General features: G+C 39.6%; 1 protein-coding gene across 1 annotated transcript in view; it reads left to right on the top strand.

Annotated features, from left to right (window-relative positions):
- Positions 1 to 19,483, top strand: part of LOC306858033 (ankyrin-3-like) — a 178,891-nt gene that overhangs the window by 19,005 nt on the left and 140,403 nt on the right. The window lies entirely within an intron of this gene.

The following is a 19,483-nucleotide window of genomic DNA, read 5'->3' as shown; positions in this document are numbered from 1 at the left end:
CTTTGATGACAGACTTTGATCGGGTATTTCAGAATGACCGTAACAGCATTTCAGATTTCAGTCCTTCACGCCGTAGTGTGTTACCAATTGTTTTCTTGGTGACTATGGTCCCAGCTGCCTTGAGATCATTGACAGGATCCTCCCGTGTAGTTCTGGGATGATTCCTTACCGTTGTTATGATCATTGAAACTCCACGAGGTGAGATCTTGCAGGTCTACAATCTTGTCCCTGACATCCTTGAACAGCTCTTTGGTCTTGGCCATGGTGGAGAGTTTGGAATCTGATTGATTGATTGCTTCTGTGGACAGGTTGTCGTTTATACAGGTAACAAACTGAGATTAGGAGCACTCCCTTTAAGAGAGTGCTCCTAATCCTAGCTCCTTACCTGTATAAAAGACACATGGGAGCCAGAAATCTTGCCGATTGATAGGGGATCAAATACTTATTTGACTCATTAAAATGCAAATCAATTTATAACTTTTTTGAAATGCGTTTTTCTGGATTTTTTTGTTGTTATTCTGTCTCTCAATAGATAAACCTAAAATTATAGACTGATCATTTCTTTGTCAGTGGGCAAATGTACAAAATCAGCGGGGCATCAAAAAACATTTTTTCCCCCACTGTACTCAGATTAACATAATTTTTTTTATTTTAACTCACAGACTATTTGATCTTACAGTTACGGAATCATGTTGCTGTATCATCTGAAACACTTTCAGAGATAAAAGATAAGGGACGGCCAGTTTCATAAAGTTTTAACCCTCAATATAATGGCTGTTATCTCGCTTTACAGCTCCAAGATGCAATTACATTTCTGAGAGATGAGTGGAAATCCTGTTTTACAGTTACACCGTGTCTACACTGGACGAGAGTGGTGCGGCGCGACAAAATACTATAGAACTCTTTATAATCAGTGATGCTGTCTACACTGGATGCGGTGCGTCACGACAACTGTAGCGTCCAGTGTAGACGTGGTGTTAAAGCTGCAGTTCGTAACTTTTGGCACTCTAGCGGTTAATAAACAGAACTGCATGCGCCTTGCAGAAGAATATTGTAGCTGGAGCTACTTCTCTCTGTTTATGTCTATGATGAGTCACGCAGGTACTGGGCTACTCCGCAGTACTGACTTGACATGTTGAATGTAAAACATACTACTGACAAACAGTTTTCAGTCTTCCCTCATTCAAATTGGTAGGAGCTGTGATTTCATGACTGGAAAAGGGACTTTGATATTTTTCGAACAGCACAAGCATGAGAACTGAATCCTTGCTGCCTTTATTGTACAACAACACGTTTTTTTGCAGTATGAGATATCCATCAGACTTGTAATTCCTACACACAAACAGACACACACACACACACACACACACACACACACTGATTTTATCAACTGTGACTGACAACAAAATCAACAACAACAACAGCAAAAATAAAAATGACCCTTGTGCATGCTTAGGAATACCAAAAATAGCTCAATTAAATTTAATGATGACAATATGAACATTTCTTCATTATTTAGTTAATATATTTAACTAACTTATTTAGTACAGAAAGTGCAGTATGTTTTCTGCTGATTTTACTGAACTTCAAAATCTTTCACTGTACTGTAATGTATAAATCTGGCTAGTCATGAGATAAAAGTATAAATATAATTCATGAAGACATAATACAGGTACATCTAAAAAAATTTGAATATCATGAAAAAGGTCAATATTTTTTGTCACTCATTTCAGAAAGTGAAACCCATATATTATATAGATTCATTACACATAGAGTGAAATATTTCAAGCCTTTATTTCTTGAAATTATGGCTTACAGATAATGAAAACCCAAAATTCAGTGTCTCAGAAAATTAGAATATTACATAAGATCAATAAAAAAAGGATATCAGCATCTCCATAAAGCTTGTCAGCAGAAGGAAGCATGAAGTACTCTAAAATTTCCCGGTAGATGGCTGCGTTGACTGTGGACTTCAGAAAACACAGTGGACCAACACCAGCAGATGACATGGCAGCCCAAATCATCACCGACTGTGGAAACTTCACACTGGACTTCAAGCAACATGGATTCTGTGCCTCTCCACTCTTCCTCCAGACTCTGGGAACTTGATTTCCAAATGAAATGCAAAATTTACTTTCATCTGAAAAGAGGACTTTGGATCACTGAGCAACAGTCCAGTTCTTTTTCTCCACAGCCCAGGTAAGACGCTTCTGACGTTGTCTCTGGTTCAGAAGTGGCTTGGTAGCCCTTTTCCTGAAGATGTCTGAACGTGGTGACTCTTGATGCACTGACTCCAGCTTCATTCCACTCCTTGTGAAGCTCTTCCAAATGTTTGAATCAGCTTTGCTTGACAGTATTCTCAAGCTTGCGGTCATCCCTGTTGCTTGTGCACCTTTTCCCACCAAAATTCTTCCTTCCAGTCAACTTTGCATTTAATATGCTTTGATACAGCACTCTGTAAACAGCCACTCCTTTCAGTAATGACCCTCTGTGACTTACCCTCTTTGTGGAGGGCGTCAATGTTCATCTTCTGGATCATTGCCAAGTCAGCAGTCTTCTCCATTATTGTGGTTTCAAAGAACAAGAGATACCCAGAATTTATACTGTAGGGATGGTCATTAATTGAAACTCAAATGTAAATATTCTAATATTTTGAGATACTGATTTTTTACTTTCATGAGCTGTAAGCTCTAATCATCAAAATTAAAACAAAAAAAACTTTGAAATGTTTTACTTTATGTGTAATGAATCTAAAATATAATATATAAATAATCTAAAAAAGTTTCACTTTTTGAAATAAGTTACAAGAAAACTTAACTTATTAACTTTTTCACGCTATTCAAATTTTTTGAGATGTACCTGTAAGTCACTGTTGATTGATAAATGCAAATCAGTTAATGTGAAGATAGGCAGTTTGTATGACATATGATTCTCCTCAGCGCCAGCCGGTGAAATCAAATTCTCTTCCCTTTAGTCTGATCTGAGTATATATGACGGGGCATGTTATTTTCTGATATCCTGAGCTGCTGCAAATACATTCTGAAATCCCGTTGTTTAATGTTGTGTAAGCTCTCTTGCTTAATACAAATTGCAGGTATTAATAACACAATATTTTCAATTTTGAAGCATGGGAACTGACTCTCTTGCCAAACTCCTTCAGGCTGTCTAACTCACTGATTCTTGTTTGTGTTACACACCTTACACAAACACCATGGCTTTAATCCAAACCATAACTATGTAACGTCTACAAGGTCACTAACCTTCTAGGCAGGGTTATAATAATACAATTTCACAATTCTCTATACCAGTGTGTACACCTGCAAAAATAAACATGCTATTGTACATACTTCTTAGATTAAAAAGTTAAATATTAATAGAATTATACATATTAAAACACAAACAGTGGAATGTAGACTTTTAAGTATTTATTAATAAAGCGACTAAAAATGAAAAAGTTAAATATTATTATGAATATAGGAAAACTGAAAGTGGAATGTAGTCTTCGAGTATTTGGTAATTAAGTAATGCCATTTCTTTCGCTTTATCAGCCATCTTGGATAAACTTGTTCACTGAGCTTTTTCATTGAATTATAGAAATTTGGACAAAACTATAGGCTGATCTATACTATTGACCTAAAGACATCTTACAATGCTGTCTAGGTAGCTTGCTTTCTAGGTTTCAGAACAGATTTGTGATTTGTTGAAATATATGCTGTGGCAAATATCAAAGAGTTGATTAAATTGAATTGAATTTTGAGTTTGAATGAACTTGTCTTCCAACCTGCAAGTCTTGGCTAGTTTTATAATGCATGCCTATGCAATTTGTTATTCAGTTATTTAGTTTCACCTTCATATTTTTAAGCAGTGGCGGCTCCAGGATTTTTTTGTTGGGGGTGCTAAGGGGGGGCTTAACAGTTCAGAGGGGGTGCTAAAAAACTAATTAAATTGAGAGAAAGTAATGAAAGCCTAACTTTAGCTATCAGTTTTTTATATACAGTAGCTTGGAAAAAGGCTTATTTAACTTTTTTCCTGTGGTATTAAACTTCTCGTATGTCACTGTTATTAGTAATATAACTTCTAATGCCAACTGCCAAATGTGACACTTACAAAGTGATATAATTTATGAATGAATATAGAAAAGAAAGGGATTCTAACCATTTACAATAGATGGTGCAGACAATTCATAAAGTTATTTCCACATGGGCACACATTGCGGGTAATAACCTCCCCGTGCTGATTTGCATCATATCATGTGCAGATGATAGACAGAGCAGGGGCAAACTTACCTATTAGGCAAAGGTAGGCGACTGCCTTGAGCCCCCAAAAGCCAAGGGCCTCCTAAAATGCTTTTCATATACGAGACACACGAGCGGTTGCTGTTTACAGTGTTTAATACCACGACAACCGTCTGTGTGTCCGACGTTGCGTGTTGAACATGCTTCTTGTGTATCCTGCTTGTGGCAAATGAAAATATTATGCATCTGAAGCTGACTGCCACACTAGTGCGAGGTCTCTCTTTCCCAGCACCTCTCTCTCTCTGCGTCTGCTCTGTTCAGCGGCTGAAAGGAGCTGTGCTTTCAGTTAAAACACAGATATGTTGCTTCTCTAATTTTACATGCAAGTATAGCCGAAAGCACAGCACAGCTATTGTCTTTATCTTATGTGTAGCCTATTTGATTTTATCAGACGACGGCACAATTATAAATCAGGATTTTTGTGCAGATTAAATAAGATCTTGGAAGGGAGAGCTGGTTATGTAGTCTTAATGGGTCACGTTTCAGTCACTATTTCATATTCATCCCATTGTCTGACAACAGAAACAGAAAAATATACCAATGAAAACGGTTTTATTGAGAATTTAGCTGAATCAAAATACAGTATGTGGGCACAGAGAGGCAAACAAATCTAATAATACATAATAAATGTACATTTTGCATGTTCAGAAGAAGTGAGCTGTCCTGTCCTGCGAAAATGTAAACAGGTGTGAGTAAGTAAATTGCTCAGTGTAAAGAAAGAGAAGTAAGCCTAATAGGAACCTGGTATTTTTATGTTCTTTTTTTTTTGTGTGTCTAATAGACATGAACATGTTCATTGAAAAACATCTATGACCTATGAAACGTGTCTGCTCTTCATGCTCTGTTAACTATGGTTTCACTAATAATAAACATATATTGCATAAAGCATCCATATTTGTCCATGCCCATGTTGATTAGAGTATTAAAACTTGAAAAGTATTAATTTAAGGTACAATCCCTAAGTTACAATGACTAAAATTACATGTAGGCTTACGCTGGTAACTCATCAGTGGACTTTCCTCATCAATATAGGCTATATTTTTTCACACTTTTCTCATTCTCACTAATTCAAGTTTTTATATGAATGAACCCCTGAAGGGAACCGATTGTCTTCAGAAAAGTTTTGATAGCATTTTCATTTTACCTGATCATTTATGAGCTGAGCACTGCTTTTGTAGCGCAGAACCAGACGGGGTGAGATCCATTTGCAGCTCTTTATTAAGGATAGTCATACAAGCAGGGTCAATCAACAGCAAACTGAGCAATAGGGGCGAGGCAGAGACAGAGTTGAGAATACAGGCAGTATGTCGAGACAGGCAGCAAGAATCCAAATCCAAATAACAAATTCAAGTCAGGGCGGGCAGAGAACAATCAATAACGTTAAACAGTCCAGGGTCAAAACTACAGAAATCAAGTACGGGTAAGAACGCTCAGAACTGACAGCCGGGGCAAATCAAGACTTCGCGAAGAGTCTGTGGCTGTGTCCAAATTCAGGGTCTGCATCCTTCGGAGTACTCATTTGAAGGATGTTACATCACAGCGCCGTGACGAAGGCTGTCCAAATTCGTAGGATCCTTCAAATGCGGCCCACAAATACGTCCTCCTTTTCCCCGAATTGGAAGGATGGGTGTGGTGGATCCTTTCCCGTCCTACCTATCCCATAATTCTTTTCGGCAGAGCGTAATGGCGGACGAAGCGAGCGGTAGCGGAGTGGGAGAGGAGTTTCTCTGACAAAACAAGCTAAAGTTTATGCTTCGGCTCAATGAATTTGTAGGAGAAATTAGTAGAATACTTAAAAACAAATAAAAATAGGCTATAATGGCTTACCTGGATGTGACTGTCTTGTAGTCTGATATAAAAAACTCTCCGACAACGAGCAAAGAAAGTATTTAATTTATTTAATTGCTTTATTTCTTCCAAAAGAATTAAAATGAGGAGAATAACTCTTTTTGTTAATAATAACTCTTTTTAAGTTTGTCCATTTTCCCGCTTCTTGCTTGGCGCTGTCACGGTTGCTAGGCGACAGGATATGAGCAACGGGTAAGGGAGGGAACTGAAAGAAGGGTAGGCTGTCCAAATTCACAAACACCGACTTCCGGGTTTTGCGGACGTCGGAGGATCCCTCCTCCTTCAACGGGTAGGAAGGATCCTAAGGAGGATGCAGACCCTGAATTTGGACACAGCCTGAGTGTGTGAGCAGCTTATAAGCGTGTGTGTAAATGAGGTGCAGGTGTAAGTGCAATCAGTCCCAGGTATGAGGCCTTATGGGAAATGGAGTTCATGGAAAAACTAATACTCAGGCGATTGCTCCCTCTGGTGGTGCGAGGGAGGCGGTACAGGAACCTCCTTTGTAACAGAGCCCTCCCCCTGCGAGCGGCTCCTGAAGCGAGGAGGCAGCCGACGCCGGGGTCTTCCTCGAGGTCGGGGGGCCGGCTTCTCCGGGTGCGTGCGGTGAAACTCCTCAGTGAGAGTGGGGTCGAGAGTGTCATCAGCATTGACCCATGAACGCTCCTCCGGGCCGAATCCCTCCCAGTCGACCAAGTACTGTAGTGTACCCCCCCGGCGTCTGGAATTGAGCAACTCGTGCACACGGTACGCCTCCTCGACGTCAATCAGGATAGGCGGGGGGGTCTGGGATACGGTTCCTTCTTCCATTGCTCCGCTCGGACCACCAGCGGGTTTAAGCAGGGAAACATGGAAAGTAGGAGAAACACGATAATTAGCAGGCAGACCCAAACGGAATGATACTGGGGTAATTTGTCTAATAATTTTGAATGGACCGACATACCTGGGACTGAGTTTCTTTCAGGGTAATCTGAGGCGGAGGTAGTGGGTCTGGATAGCCAGACCCACTGACCAGGGGTGTATGCCGGAGCAGGGCGTCGATGACGGTTGGCTTGATGTTCTTGTCGTCTGACTGCATGGAGCAGATGGGTGTGAGCCCGATCCCAGACGGCCTCGCTATTCTGGAGCCACTCCGTTACTGAAGGCAGGTCGGTGGGTTCCCCTGACCAGGGGAATAGCGGTGGTTGGTAACCCAGGATGCATTTAAATGGAGTCATTCCTGTGGCAGGTTTGGTGAGGGAATTCTGGGCATACTCCGCCCAGAACAAATATCTGCTCCAATCAGTTTGGTTCCGTTGACAGTATGATCTCAGAAATTGGATAACTTCTTGATTAAGTCGTTCAGTTTGTCCGTTGGATTCTGGGTGATATCCGGATGTGAGGCTGACATTGACGTTGAGATGCTTGAAGAAGGCTGTCCAGACTCGGGAGGTAAATTGTGGTCCTCGATCAGACACAATATCTTCAGGGAGGCCGTAGAATCTGAATACTTGATTGCAAAGAAGTTCGGCGGTCTCTAAGGATGTGGGCAGTTTGGGTAGGGGAATAAGGCGGCAGGCTTTGGAGAAATGGTCTATGATGGTGAGTATGGTGGTGTTACCTTGTGAGTTGGGCAGGTCAGTGATGAAGTCGATAGCAATGTGTGACCAAGGTCGTTGTGGTGTGGGTAATGGAGTCAGAAGGCCGGCTGGTAGTTTTGGATGTGTTGCAGCTGGTGCAGTTGTGAATGAATGTGACAGTGTCCTTTAACTGGGTGGGCCACCAGAAGCGGTTTCGTAGGAGTTGTGTTGTGGCCGTGATTCCGGGGTGACCTGAGCTGGGTGTTGTGTGTACCTGGGTGATGAGTTGTTTGCGGAGGGTCTCGGGAACATAGGTGAGGTTGGCTGGACATTCGGTTGGAGGTGTCTCTTGACTGTTCAGTTGGTTGATTTCTGTCATGATGTCCCATTGAACGGGGGCTACGAGCAGGCTCTCGGGGATGATGTTCTCAGTAAGGGTGGTAGGAATCGATTCTTCCGTTTGGCGGGATAGTGCGTCGGCTTTCGTGTTCTTAGATCCTGGACGGTAGGTTACAGAGAAGTTAAATCGAGTGAAGAACAGCGCCCATCTGGCCTGACGTGGGTTCAAACGTTTGGCTGAACGGAGGTATTCTAGGTTTTTGTGGTCGGTGAGTACAATGAAGGGATGTGTGGATCCCTCTAACCAATGTCGCCACTCTTCAAGAGCCAATTTCATTGCCAATGTCATTGCTCACGATTGTCCACATCATAATTGCGTTCGGCCTCAGACAATTTTCGAGAGAAGAAGGCGCACGGATACATCTTGGCCGGTTCTCCATGATGTTGCGACAAGACTGCCCCCACCCCTGTGCTAGAAGCGTCGACCTCGACGATAAACTGCCGTTCAGGATCTGGGTGTCGCAAGATGGGTGCTGAAGTAAATCTGGCTTTAAGTTCGTCGAAGGCCTGACGTGATTCTGTGGTCCAACTAAGACGGGTTGTGTGGCGTTTTGTCATGGTGGTTAAAGGTGAGGCGATGGTACTGAAGTTCCTGATGAATCGGCGGTAGAAATTGACGAATCCTAAGAAGCGTTGGAGCTCTTTCACAGTTTGAGGTAGAGGCCAATCCAGAACAGCACTAACCTTTTTGTCTTCCATGGCTACTCCCTGCTGACTGATCACGTAGCCCAGGAATGATGTACTGGTCTGGTGAAATTCACATTTCTCAGCTTTGGCATATAGTTGATACTGGATCAGACGACTTAGCACTGACCGGACATGACGGAAATGTTCTTCCAGGGTGTTTGAGTAGATTAGAATATCATCGATGTATACTATCACCCACTTGTTAAGCATGTCCCGGAAAACATCATTTACGAAGGACTGGAAGACAGATGGACTGTTGGCTAGGCCGAAGGGCATAACGAGGTATTCATAGTGCCCACTAGTGGTCGAGAAGGCAGTTTTCCATTCATCCCCCTCACGAATGCGGATGAGATTATAGGCATTGCGGAGATCTAGATTGGTATAAAATTTGGCTCGGTTGAGCTGCTCTAATGCAGCTGGTACCAGTGGTAGCGGGTAACGGAATTTCACAGTGATCTCATTCAGGCCACAATAGTCAATACAGGGTCGCAATCCCCCATCCTTCTTTTTCACGAAGAAGAATCCCGCTGAAGCTGGTGAAGATGAAGGCCTGATGAAGCCCTTGGCTAATTCTTCCTCGATGTAGTGTTTCATTGCTTCAGACTCGGGTTGCGATAGGGGAAAAATTCTTCCCTTTGGGGGTGTGGTACCAGGCATAAGGTCAATCGCACAGTCTACAGAGCGGTGTTCGGGCAATTGAGAGGCTTTTCTTTTGCTAAAGGCCTCGGTTAGATCAGAGTACTCGGTTGGCAAGTTTAGTTTATCAATATCTGGAGCAGATGAGTCAGAAATCTTACTTTGGATTCTTGAGACTTTGGACAAGCAGCGATCTTGACAAGAGGGGTCCCACTGAATGATCTGATTCTCTCTCCAGGAGATGTGAGGGTTATGGGTGCGCAGCCAGGGTAGTCCTAGGATGATGGAGTGTGTGGATGAATTGATGACATAGAAGCGGATGGTTTCTGTATGCAAAGTTCCAATGAGAAGTGTAGCCTCCTCAGTGATCTGAAGGATCCTCCCCTCGCCGATTGGTCGTCCGTCTAGCGCCTCCACTGCCAAGGGGGAGTTACAGGGGGTTAGTTTCAGTTGGCACTGAGTAGCAAACTCACTCGAAATAAAATTTCCTGCTGCCCCAGAATCTACGAGTGCAGATGTCTTAAATACTTTGTTCTGAGTGATTAACTGAGCTGGTAAATTAAAGCAAGATGAGGAGTGGGTGTTTTTGGATGGTTGACTCACCGGTTGAGATCTTGATGAGGGACGCACAGGGCAAGAATTCCTCATATGTCCAGGTTGACCACAGTAAAGACAGAGGTGATTCTGCATACGGCGTTCACGTTCCTCAGGCGTGATGTGGGTAGTTCCGAGCTGCATTGGTTCCTGATCCATGACCGACTCGTGAGAGACACTGACTGGGGCTCGTGTAGAGCGCCGTGAGCGTAGCAAATTATCTATTCGTATGGTGAGATCAATGAATTCGTTCAAGTTCTTACCCTCGTCACGACAGGCCAGTTCAGACTGTAATTCGGTCCTTAATCCTTTTCTGAATAGCAGTTTCAGTGTGTCTTCGACCCAGGTGGTTTGAGCTGCGAGTGTGTGGAATGAGAGGGCGTATTCAACCGCCGAGTTCCTTCCTTGAGTTAAGGTTAACAATTGCTCACCAGCATCTCCTCTCTCCGTGAAATGTTTGAAGACCTCCCGAAACTGTTGAAGGAAAGCCTCGAACGTGGGAAAAGTGTAACCATCCGTTTGCCAAACTGCTGTTGCCCACTCTAACGCTCTCCCGGTTAATAGCGAACAAACAAAAGCTATGCGGCTAGATTCAGTGGGATATAATAGCGGTTGTTGATTGACAAACAGAGAGCACTGTAACAGGAAGCCCTTACACTTAGTCGGTGTCCCATCAAACTGCTCCGGGAAGGCGAGGCGCGGGCTGACCGGAGAAGGCAGTGACGGTGTGGGGTTGCTGTGTGCTGATGGCTGGGCTGCCATGGTGCTGGTTGTCAACGGACGGATGCTTTGCAATGCTTGAACTAGCTCCTCTGTCAGGGTCGTCAGTCGATTCAGCTGGTATTGTTGTGATGCCAGCTGAGATGCTTGAGCGGATAATTCGTTGGAGAGTTGCGCGAGGGCCGCTGGATCACTGTCCGGCGAAGTCTTCTGTAGCGCAGAACCAGACGGGGTGAGATCCATTTGCAGCTCTTTATTAAGGATAGTCAAACAAGCAGGGTCAATCAACAGCAAACTGAGCAATAGGGGCGAGGCAGAGACAGAGCCGAGAATACAGGCAGTATGTCGAGGCAGGCAGCAAGAATCCAAATCCAAATAACAAATTCAAGTCAGGGCGGGCAGAGAACAATCAATAACGTTAAACAGTCCAGGGTCAAAACTACAGAAATCAAGTACGGGTAAGAACACTCAGAACTGACAGCCGGGGCAAATCAAGACTTCGCGAAGAGTCTATGTGTGTGAGCAGCTTATAAGCGTGTGTGTAAATGAGGTGCAGGTGTAAGTGCAATCAGTCCCAGGTATGAGGCCTTATGGGAAATGGAGTTCATGGAAAAACTAATACTCAGGCGATTGCTCCCTCTGGTGGTGCGAGGGAGGCGGTACAGGAACCTCCTTTGTAACAGCTTTGTTTATAGCCATTACCTGGGAAAACGCTATATTTCCGATGTTCCAAAAGCGCCTCCTACTGGCAGAGAATGAATGTGCATTTTCAATAATCCAGTCTGCAGTTTCTGTTCAGAGCAATGTTAAAAAAATGGTTTAAAGGTTCAATTGTGAGGTTTATAATTTATTTAGTTTTTTGCTAAAACTTGTATCTCAACGGTAAATCAATTGCTATTTCGTGGTCTACAATATGAAAGAATAAAAGTGTCTGATAAATGAATACATTTAAATGTAAATGTAAATGAAAGAATCACATTATAACATGTACATTAAAAATGTAGAAACATTGGACTCAACTATGGGGCACCATTGTGCAGCAGCAAGCATCACGACAAAAATGGATCCTTGAGGCTGATCTAGGTAAATGTGTGCAAATGTATAGGGCCCCATTCCTATATTTGCCTGGTGCCCCCAATTCACTAACATCAACAAAAGAGACTTCTTTCAAAAACATTAAAACATCTTAATCATTCCAAACTTTTGAGTGATGGTGTAATTACATAACCCACCATGTAATTGGTGCCACCTGTGGACTAGACTGCATACTCCAGGTAATATTTACCACTTCTGTTGCATATTTACAGATTTCTAATTGAAGTTAATTCTCAGCACAGATATTTGTAGTGAGAAGGTGTGGAGAGTATAATTAAACAAATCAAAGATTTCTGATAGCTGTGATAGAAAAAAGCCCCTGTGTTCCCAGAGGACTGTGGGAGATGGTGAACTGCTATTGCCAGAGAGCAAAGACATGTTTAGTCATGCACAGTGATTGGGATTTTTGCTTATCAGTAGCTTTATTTCAAAGTATGATGGCATGTTGTTATGCAGTTACCTTGTCAAAACAAATTACGCGATTAACGGCTTTGCTTGTCACTCGATGATTCATTCCACAGCTTTAGCTGCACACACACTTCAAATACTTGTAGCCTAGTGCAGTGTTTCTAGAGCTCAGCTCAAATCTGCCTTGGATCGTTTGATTTTTGTTGTGCTTTTTTGTTAAGTACGATCAAAATTCCTGACTTTCACTACTGGATAGTGCAGGATTTTGTTCGTTTGCAGCTGCGATGTGACATTCCACATAGAAACGTGTGGAATTTGACATGTGAGGAGCTGCAAACTGTGCCGCACTCCTCTCTTTTACAGACCCTTAAATGTGAGGTAAAGCTTTGAGCTAGGCACGCTCAATATGTTGCTCTAGTTATTTTATGGAGTTCAAGGTTTTCCGGCAAGATAAGAGGTGTGTACTCAACACTCAACACAGATCACTCACTCCACACCCTGGAGGAACATGTAGCTGAAAGAAAAATCATAAATGAACGCTCTTAAATCTCAGTTGTTTTTGCTTTTACTCTTCAGTTAATTCATGTGTCTCTTCTAGAGTTTCAGAAGAGTTCTCAGTAAAAACTCAACTATTTCTCATCCAATTCTTCTCAAACCAAATGATCTGAGCTGCTATACATATTCATTTTAAACCTATTACAGTTTTCTCGATTGCTAAAACACTATAACCAGGCTTTTGAACTAAAATTTCAAAACCATAACGCCATTTTTCAAAAAGCACACCCATTTTGCTGAACTATAAACACTATTCCCTAATTTTAACACATGAGTCAGATTTGGCGAACTGTTACTGCAAAACTTTACACACAAATCCCTACATTTCTCAGTGCTTACACCATGTGGTCATTTAGAAAGCACTAGCATTCAATATTGTTCACTCAAGTCTGCACAGTTTGAGCTCAATTAGCACACAATTACCCAAGTGGAAACACTAGGAGTCAAAATGTATCACACACCAATCAGAACCTTCGATGGATAGATAAAAGGGCCAAAGTCAGCTTACAGTTTTTCTCAATGGCTTTGGTGCATTTCTCAGATCAGAAATTAAAGTCTCAAAACTACTTGTTCAACCTCCCCATCATCTAGTCACTTGTGCACATCATAAAGTTTCTCATTCTTTTGAACAAGTTGGGATTGCTTTGGTACATTCATGCAACTGATTATGTACATTTCTCTGGTTTCCTACATTATCAGTTGCTAATATCATGTTGCTCAAAATGTATAGTTCTCTGTGCTATAGACTTACCCCTTAAAACCATATCATATAAATCATTACATGGTTGATCTAGTTGTCAAACTGTCAAGCATATTTTCTACACATTTCTATTAGACTTTTTATAAATTTGCCATGAATTGTTCAAGTGAATCTTGACTTTCACTAATGAAGAGAATATAGATCAACCAATGACAAACCAGTTCTCTGAAATAGCTCAAAGGTACATCTCATGAACCTTCAATTGGAAAGCATATATAGACAGATGACAACACAAGACTTACAAATTCTGATAGTGGAATTTCAAATTTTTATTTTCGCCTTTGTGCACATATTTATTTTTCTATTCTATTCACAATGACGTTGTAATGTGTTTTTTTATTTTTTTTGGTCAGACCACTATTAAAAGTGTATCTGTGAATCATATCCAGTTTTTTTCAATCGATATCCCACATACAGTAATGTGTACATTTGTACTTTTGAAATGGATATATGGCATACATAAGAAGTGCAGCCTTCTGCATCTCAGTACAGTAACTGTCATCCAAAATGTTCCCATAGTTTACATCAGGTGATACTAACAGAGTGCACTGTTATATTGACAACATGACTAAGCATTTTGCCTATCTTGTTTGTGAACAATGACAAGGACATCAGGCATGCGAGAGGATTTTACCCCCGCTGCCAGGCCAGGGCCAGTATAGCCCGTGATGTTGAAGAGGTTCTTTGGCCTGTCCCAGACCAAAGACGGGATACTGGGGCAGAATAATTACTTTTGTTTGCTGTATTGTACTGTACTCTACAGTACATTCAATTGAGGAATAAAACATTTGGGGAGTACCACAAGCAACACTTATTACCAGTTTTTGTAGTATTGTTTTAAATTCATCTCATCAGTGTGTAAAACTGTGTTGTAGTGTGTGTTTGAGTGTTTGTGTGTCATGTCTGAGAGAAAAGTTAGTTTTTTTTTGCAAGATTGAGTTGTTTTGAGTGGATAGCTTCATTTTGACCTGAATATAGGAAGTTTGGGGAATTGAGTTAGCAGTTATGAATTCGTGTTTACTGTTTTGAGAATACGAGGTATAGTTTCAAGAAATGTGTTTAAGCAATCGAGAAAAACTGTAATCATTCTTTTTGACTTAAGTTTTAGTTCAACAAAATATTAAAATGTTAGTCTCATCATTTTATAATAACTAGTTTAGTCTATTACAGTACAGTTCTAAATCACATTTTATATATATACAACCCGAATTCTGGAAATGTTGGGACGTTTTTTTTTATTTATTTTTTTATAAAATGAAAACTAAAAGACTCAGTCCTCTGTTGTGTGTGTCATCTGTTCCTGCCTCATGTGTCCATATTTGGTTTGTTTCCTGTCCTTGTTAAATGTGATTATTAGTTAATTCTTGTCCAGCCCTGTTTGTCTAATTGTCTACGATTATTCCTTGTATATTAGTCCTGTCTGTTCTGTTAGATTTCGTCTGGTCTACTCGTTACTCCCCGGTGTTCCTGTCTGTGTCTGTGTCTGTGTCTGTGTCTGTGTCTGTGTCTGTGTCTGTGTCTGTGTCTGTGTCTGCCTTGTCCTGCCATGTCTTGATGTCTTCATTTAAAGACATATATTTGAGTTTACATCCTTGTCTGCGTGTTCCTGTTTCCTCCTCATGTATGCACCGTGCCAACTGTCTATTGTAATATACCTGTATACAATTGTCAATTTGTATATTGTTATTCCCTATTTACTTTTTCTATTTTTAATTCTTCTCTTTATTATCTGTGTTTTTGGAAGCTTCTGTCAGGAAAACAAATTCCTCGTATGTGTAAACATACCTGGCAATAACGTTAATTCTGATTCTCATTCTGAAAGATTTTAGGTTCAAATGAAACCCTTTTTAGGGCACACGGCAAGGCATTTTTACCATGTAGATACATATGGATGCACAGATGTTGAAGTTCTTGCTGATACCAATACCAACAAGATTATTGTCATGACAGATAACCGATAGATGACCAATATTAAAATTCTTTGGCATTTTTCATAAATTAAAATCAGTCATTTTAAATGTGAATTTAGGCATCACAACATTGAAATGAACTGGATGTATAATGAATGTATATTCATCTTGAGAGTTATTTAAGATTGTTTAACATTGTGTTAAATTATTATTTTTGAGCATCAGAAGGCAAAGGTTATCTAAATATTAAAACAGAAAACATGAGCATGCACAATTGAATATCCAACATATCAATAAAGTAAAAAACTCTAATATTAATAATTATAAGTAACTGATATATTGTTTATTTTAAAACTGTGTATTTTAGAGTTTATACTAGTGTCATTCTCTGCACTGATGAACTGAAATGATTGTTAGTATTAACTGTTGGCATGTCACACACTGTCAGTAGAGCGTAACCTATTTTGAACCTTGAACATTCCTTTTAGCATGTAATGGTTTATCTCTAATAACCAATCATTTTATTATAAGATTCATGTTATGGAAGCTCATGTCCTGTTGAAACAGTATAAAAGGATGTTATCAGGGTTCAGTAAGTCTGGGTTTTGTCACCTTGTGTTTGGTGTGAAGCTGTGCTTCTGCTGCCAAATTGAATTAAGGGTCAGAAACTGCACTGCAACTACTACAGCTGCATGTTAGTGAGACTCCGTAGGTTTGGCGGCTGCTTATTTGCTTCCATTTTTGATTATTAATTAATCCTTCATGAATTCATTGAATGCATGAATTGTACTTTTATATGATGGAATATGTACATATCTAGCAATAAATGACAGAAGTGTGTTTTTAAATTGAATATCGTGATGCCAAATATAAGGCACACACATTTGATACTAACAGAAGGATATTTCTGATCTCTGTATAAAAAAACAGGGTGGTATTGTTCATGCCATGACACTCATTGGCCAACAGAGGACAGACTAGAGAGGCTTCTGTTTGATATACCTGTTTTCATTTTAAATCATAATGGACATACAGCTACATAACCACTCAGCTCTCAGTTAATATTAATAGAAATGGGGACCACAAACCAGAAAGAGCAGACACATGCTGTAGCGCTCTGTTACAATCTCGCTCCCAGAGAATGAATCCATTGTTATTGGTTCAGAGCACATTTGTGGTGTTGGTGAATAGTAAATGGCACTGCACTCTGAGGAGACACAGTGATGAGTAGGTAATTGTACGGCATTGTTCAAATGACTGTGACTGTTTTTTGTTTGTTGTTTTTTTAACTCACCAGCATTTTGATAATGTAAGTGATGTTGAAGCATAATGTTGAGCCATGTAAACAACCCACAATGTACTTTCTCTACATCTCCATCTTTTTAACTTCTTATCACATGCTGTGCAACTGGAAAATCGGATCTCATGATGCTTTAGCAGCTTCTATGCTGGTTCCTCTCTGGAGGATGAGTAAGTTCTCCAGTTTATTGTTCTTTGGCCAGAGGCGTTGCACAGACTCTCCAACCAATTGCTTTCCTTCATTCACTGAATCACTGCTGGTGTAATAAAGCACAACAGTTGGGGTCCGAAAGTGAAAATCCCTGTTATTTTTCTATAGAGAAATTTTACCTTAGACTCAGAGGTTACAGAGCAATAATCAGTGCATCTGTAGTAGCCACAAGTCAGTGTGATTTCAACATTTTTTTGTTTTTTACATAATCTATATTTGCTAAATTTCCAATATTATTATTGTAGAAAGTAAAATGTGACAATCAAAGAAAAAAACATTGCTGTCAGTCAGTTTTATATTAAGGATGCACAATATATTGGTTATCGCTAGGGTTATTATGGTTAACTAAAATAAAAACCGTAAAAAACATTTGTTACTTGAAATCAACTTTAAAGCTGCAGTCCGTAAGTTTTGCCTCGTTGTCGCCATCTACGTTTGAAAACCTGGAATTGCAGTTACTTGCGGAATTATCTTCCGTGCGTGGGGTTGTGAGTCGGCACGGCTCCAGCGCTGAGGAAGCTAATGTTTTGAGGAGTATGTGTGGCACAGATCACAGATTCTAGCCTACGTCTTGGAATCTATGACCCAAATAAGAATTTTCACCGTATATTGTCATCTGAACAAGTAAGTAACAAGTCTGCCACGTTTGTTCTGCCCAACTGAGGAAAAAAGCATTACAATAAATCGCGCTACCAATGGTGAATAAATCTAACGATAGGTTAGCTCATATCACATCAATCCGTCCAAATTATTATTATTGTTTTACTTTATTCTCAAATTATTAATGTTAACAACATCAGCATTGCGTGACTATGAGTATAGTGTGTATTAACGTGTAGATTTCTAATATCTAATTGTCATACCATTCGAACTTGATATTAAGAAATTCTTTTAACCCAAAAAGCAAACTATGCTCCCTTCGAACTGGTTTTCTTTAAAATACAAATCTCGTGTAATCTCACTTTGGCTATCTGTAATCAGAAGCACATTTAAAACTGAAATATAATTTAACTTCATTCACATGTTTCATAAACACATAATTCGTTCTGGATTACAATCCGACGTCAAAATGATACATTTAATTATTCTAGCTGCTGTGAGAAAAGGCTGATCTGCAGGATCCTCACATGCGATAGCCTTCTAGCCGGACGCAGTGCCATGCTCGAATTTCCCGCGAAAACCTACCCGTACCACTCAAATTAGAAAACAGTATTATAAGCTAACCGTTGTGAATTGGGCTAAAGGGGATAGTTTTGAACACTGGCTGGTTATGTACTTTCTCAAATATTGATTTCGGATCTTTTTTTTAATTTTTTTTAAATGTTACGTACTGCAGCTTTAACTGAAATAAAATAAAATACAAAATATATATTTATTGTATTTCAGCTAGTCCACAAGGCTGCATTTCTCATTTTCATTTACTTTCTTTCTTTCTTTCTTTCTTTTTATTTGACAAAAACAGTAGTGAATACACTCAATTCGTCAAGGATAACACAATAAAGTTTAAAATAAAACTTGTTTCCATTGCGATCCTTGATGTAAAGCACAAACTCCACTCCCGGTAACAGGTACACTGGCATAGCATTATAAATACAAAAATGACAATAAAATTCCAGATTTACAAAAATTTACAGTCACAAATACCCACGTACGTAATACAAATTCATCAACAAAACAACCTACTTAAGTTTTTAACTTTTAGCTTTTAAACTAAAACTAACCATATTCGAAATACCTTTAATATCCAGAGGTAACTTGATATATTAACTCAAGTCAAAAAAAGAAAATAAATAAATAAAAACTGTATAGACAAAAATAAACATGTAAAAAAAAAAAAAAAAAAAATCTAACAGTACCTCAGTGGTACTAAAATAACATTATTGGTCGATATTAGTGGTTTAATTGATCCAATTGATATTGGATATTTATTCAGGGTTGCTCATTTATGATTATTTTTTACAATTTACATTTGACCTATGCTGCCATCTAGTCAGTCTTTAATGCTACTAATAATTTAATATAACTGCCTGTAGAAGAAAATGTATGTCTCAGAATTAACATTTATTTTTTCATACTTTTGGTTATAATGTTGTAATGCCTAGGATTTAAATCTATAGATTTTTTATTATTAATTTGTATTCATATTTAATTAAACTTATTAACATTTTTTAAATTCTTTTTTGTTTCAAAATATACGTTTCATATCATACATTATTTTGATGCCTAAATTTTGTAGCATTTACTGTAAAATTCCAAAAACAAAAATAATTAGTTTATTCAGAATTGTATAATCGACCGTTTATGTCAGTTATCACTCAAAACGTCTAAATAATTATCAGCCAGAGTTCAAATATCACTGCATCCCTGTCTTATATAGTAGTTCTATTTCTGATTACATCATGGCTTACAGCATGGATTACATCATATCATTACAGCTCTTTATTGAGAATTAAAAAAACTTTATGGAGAAAACGAATGGGGAAATTACTTGCGTTCCCAAGGCCGGTGAA

The sequence above is a fragment of the Barbus barbus genome (assembly GCF_936440315.1).
Source record: "Barbus barbus genome assembly, chromosome: 38".
NCBI classification, from domain to species: Eukaryota; Metazoa; Chordata; class Actinopteri; order Cypriniformes; family Cyprinidae; genus Barbus; species Barbus barbus.
This window is presented reverse-complemented; position numbering and strand designations above follow the sequence as displayed.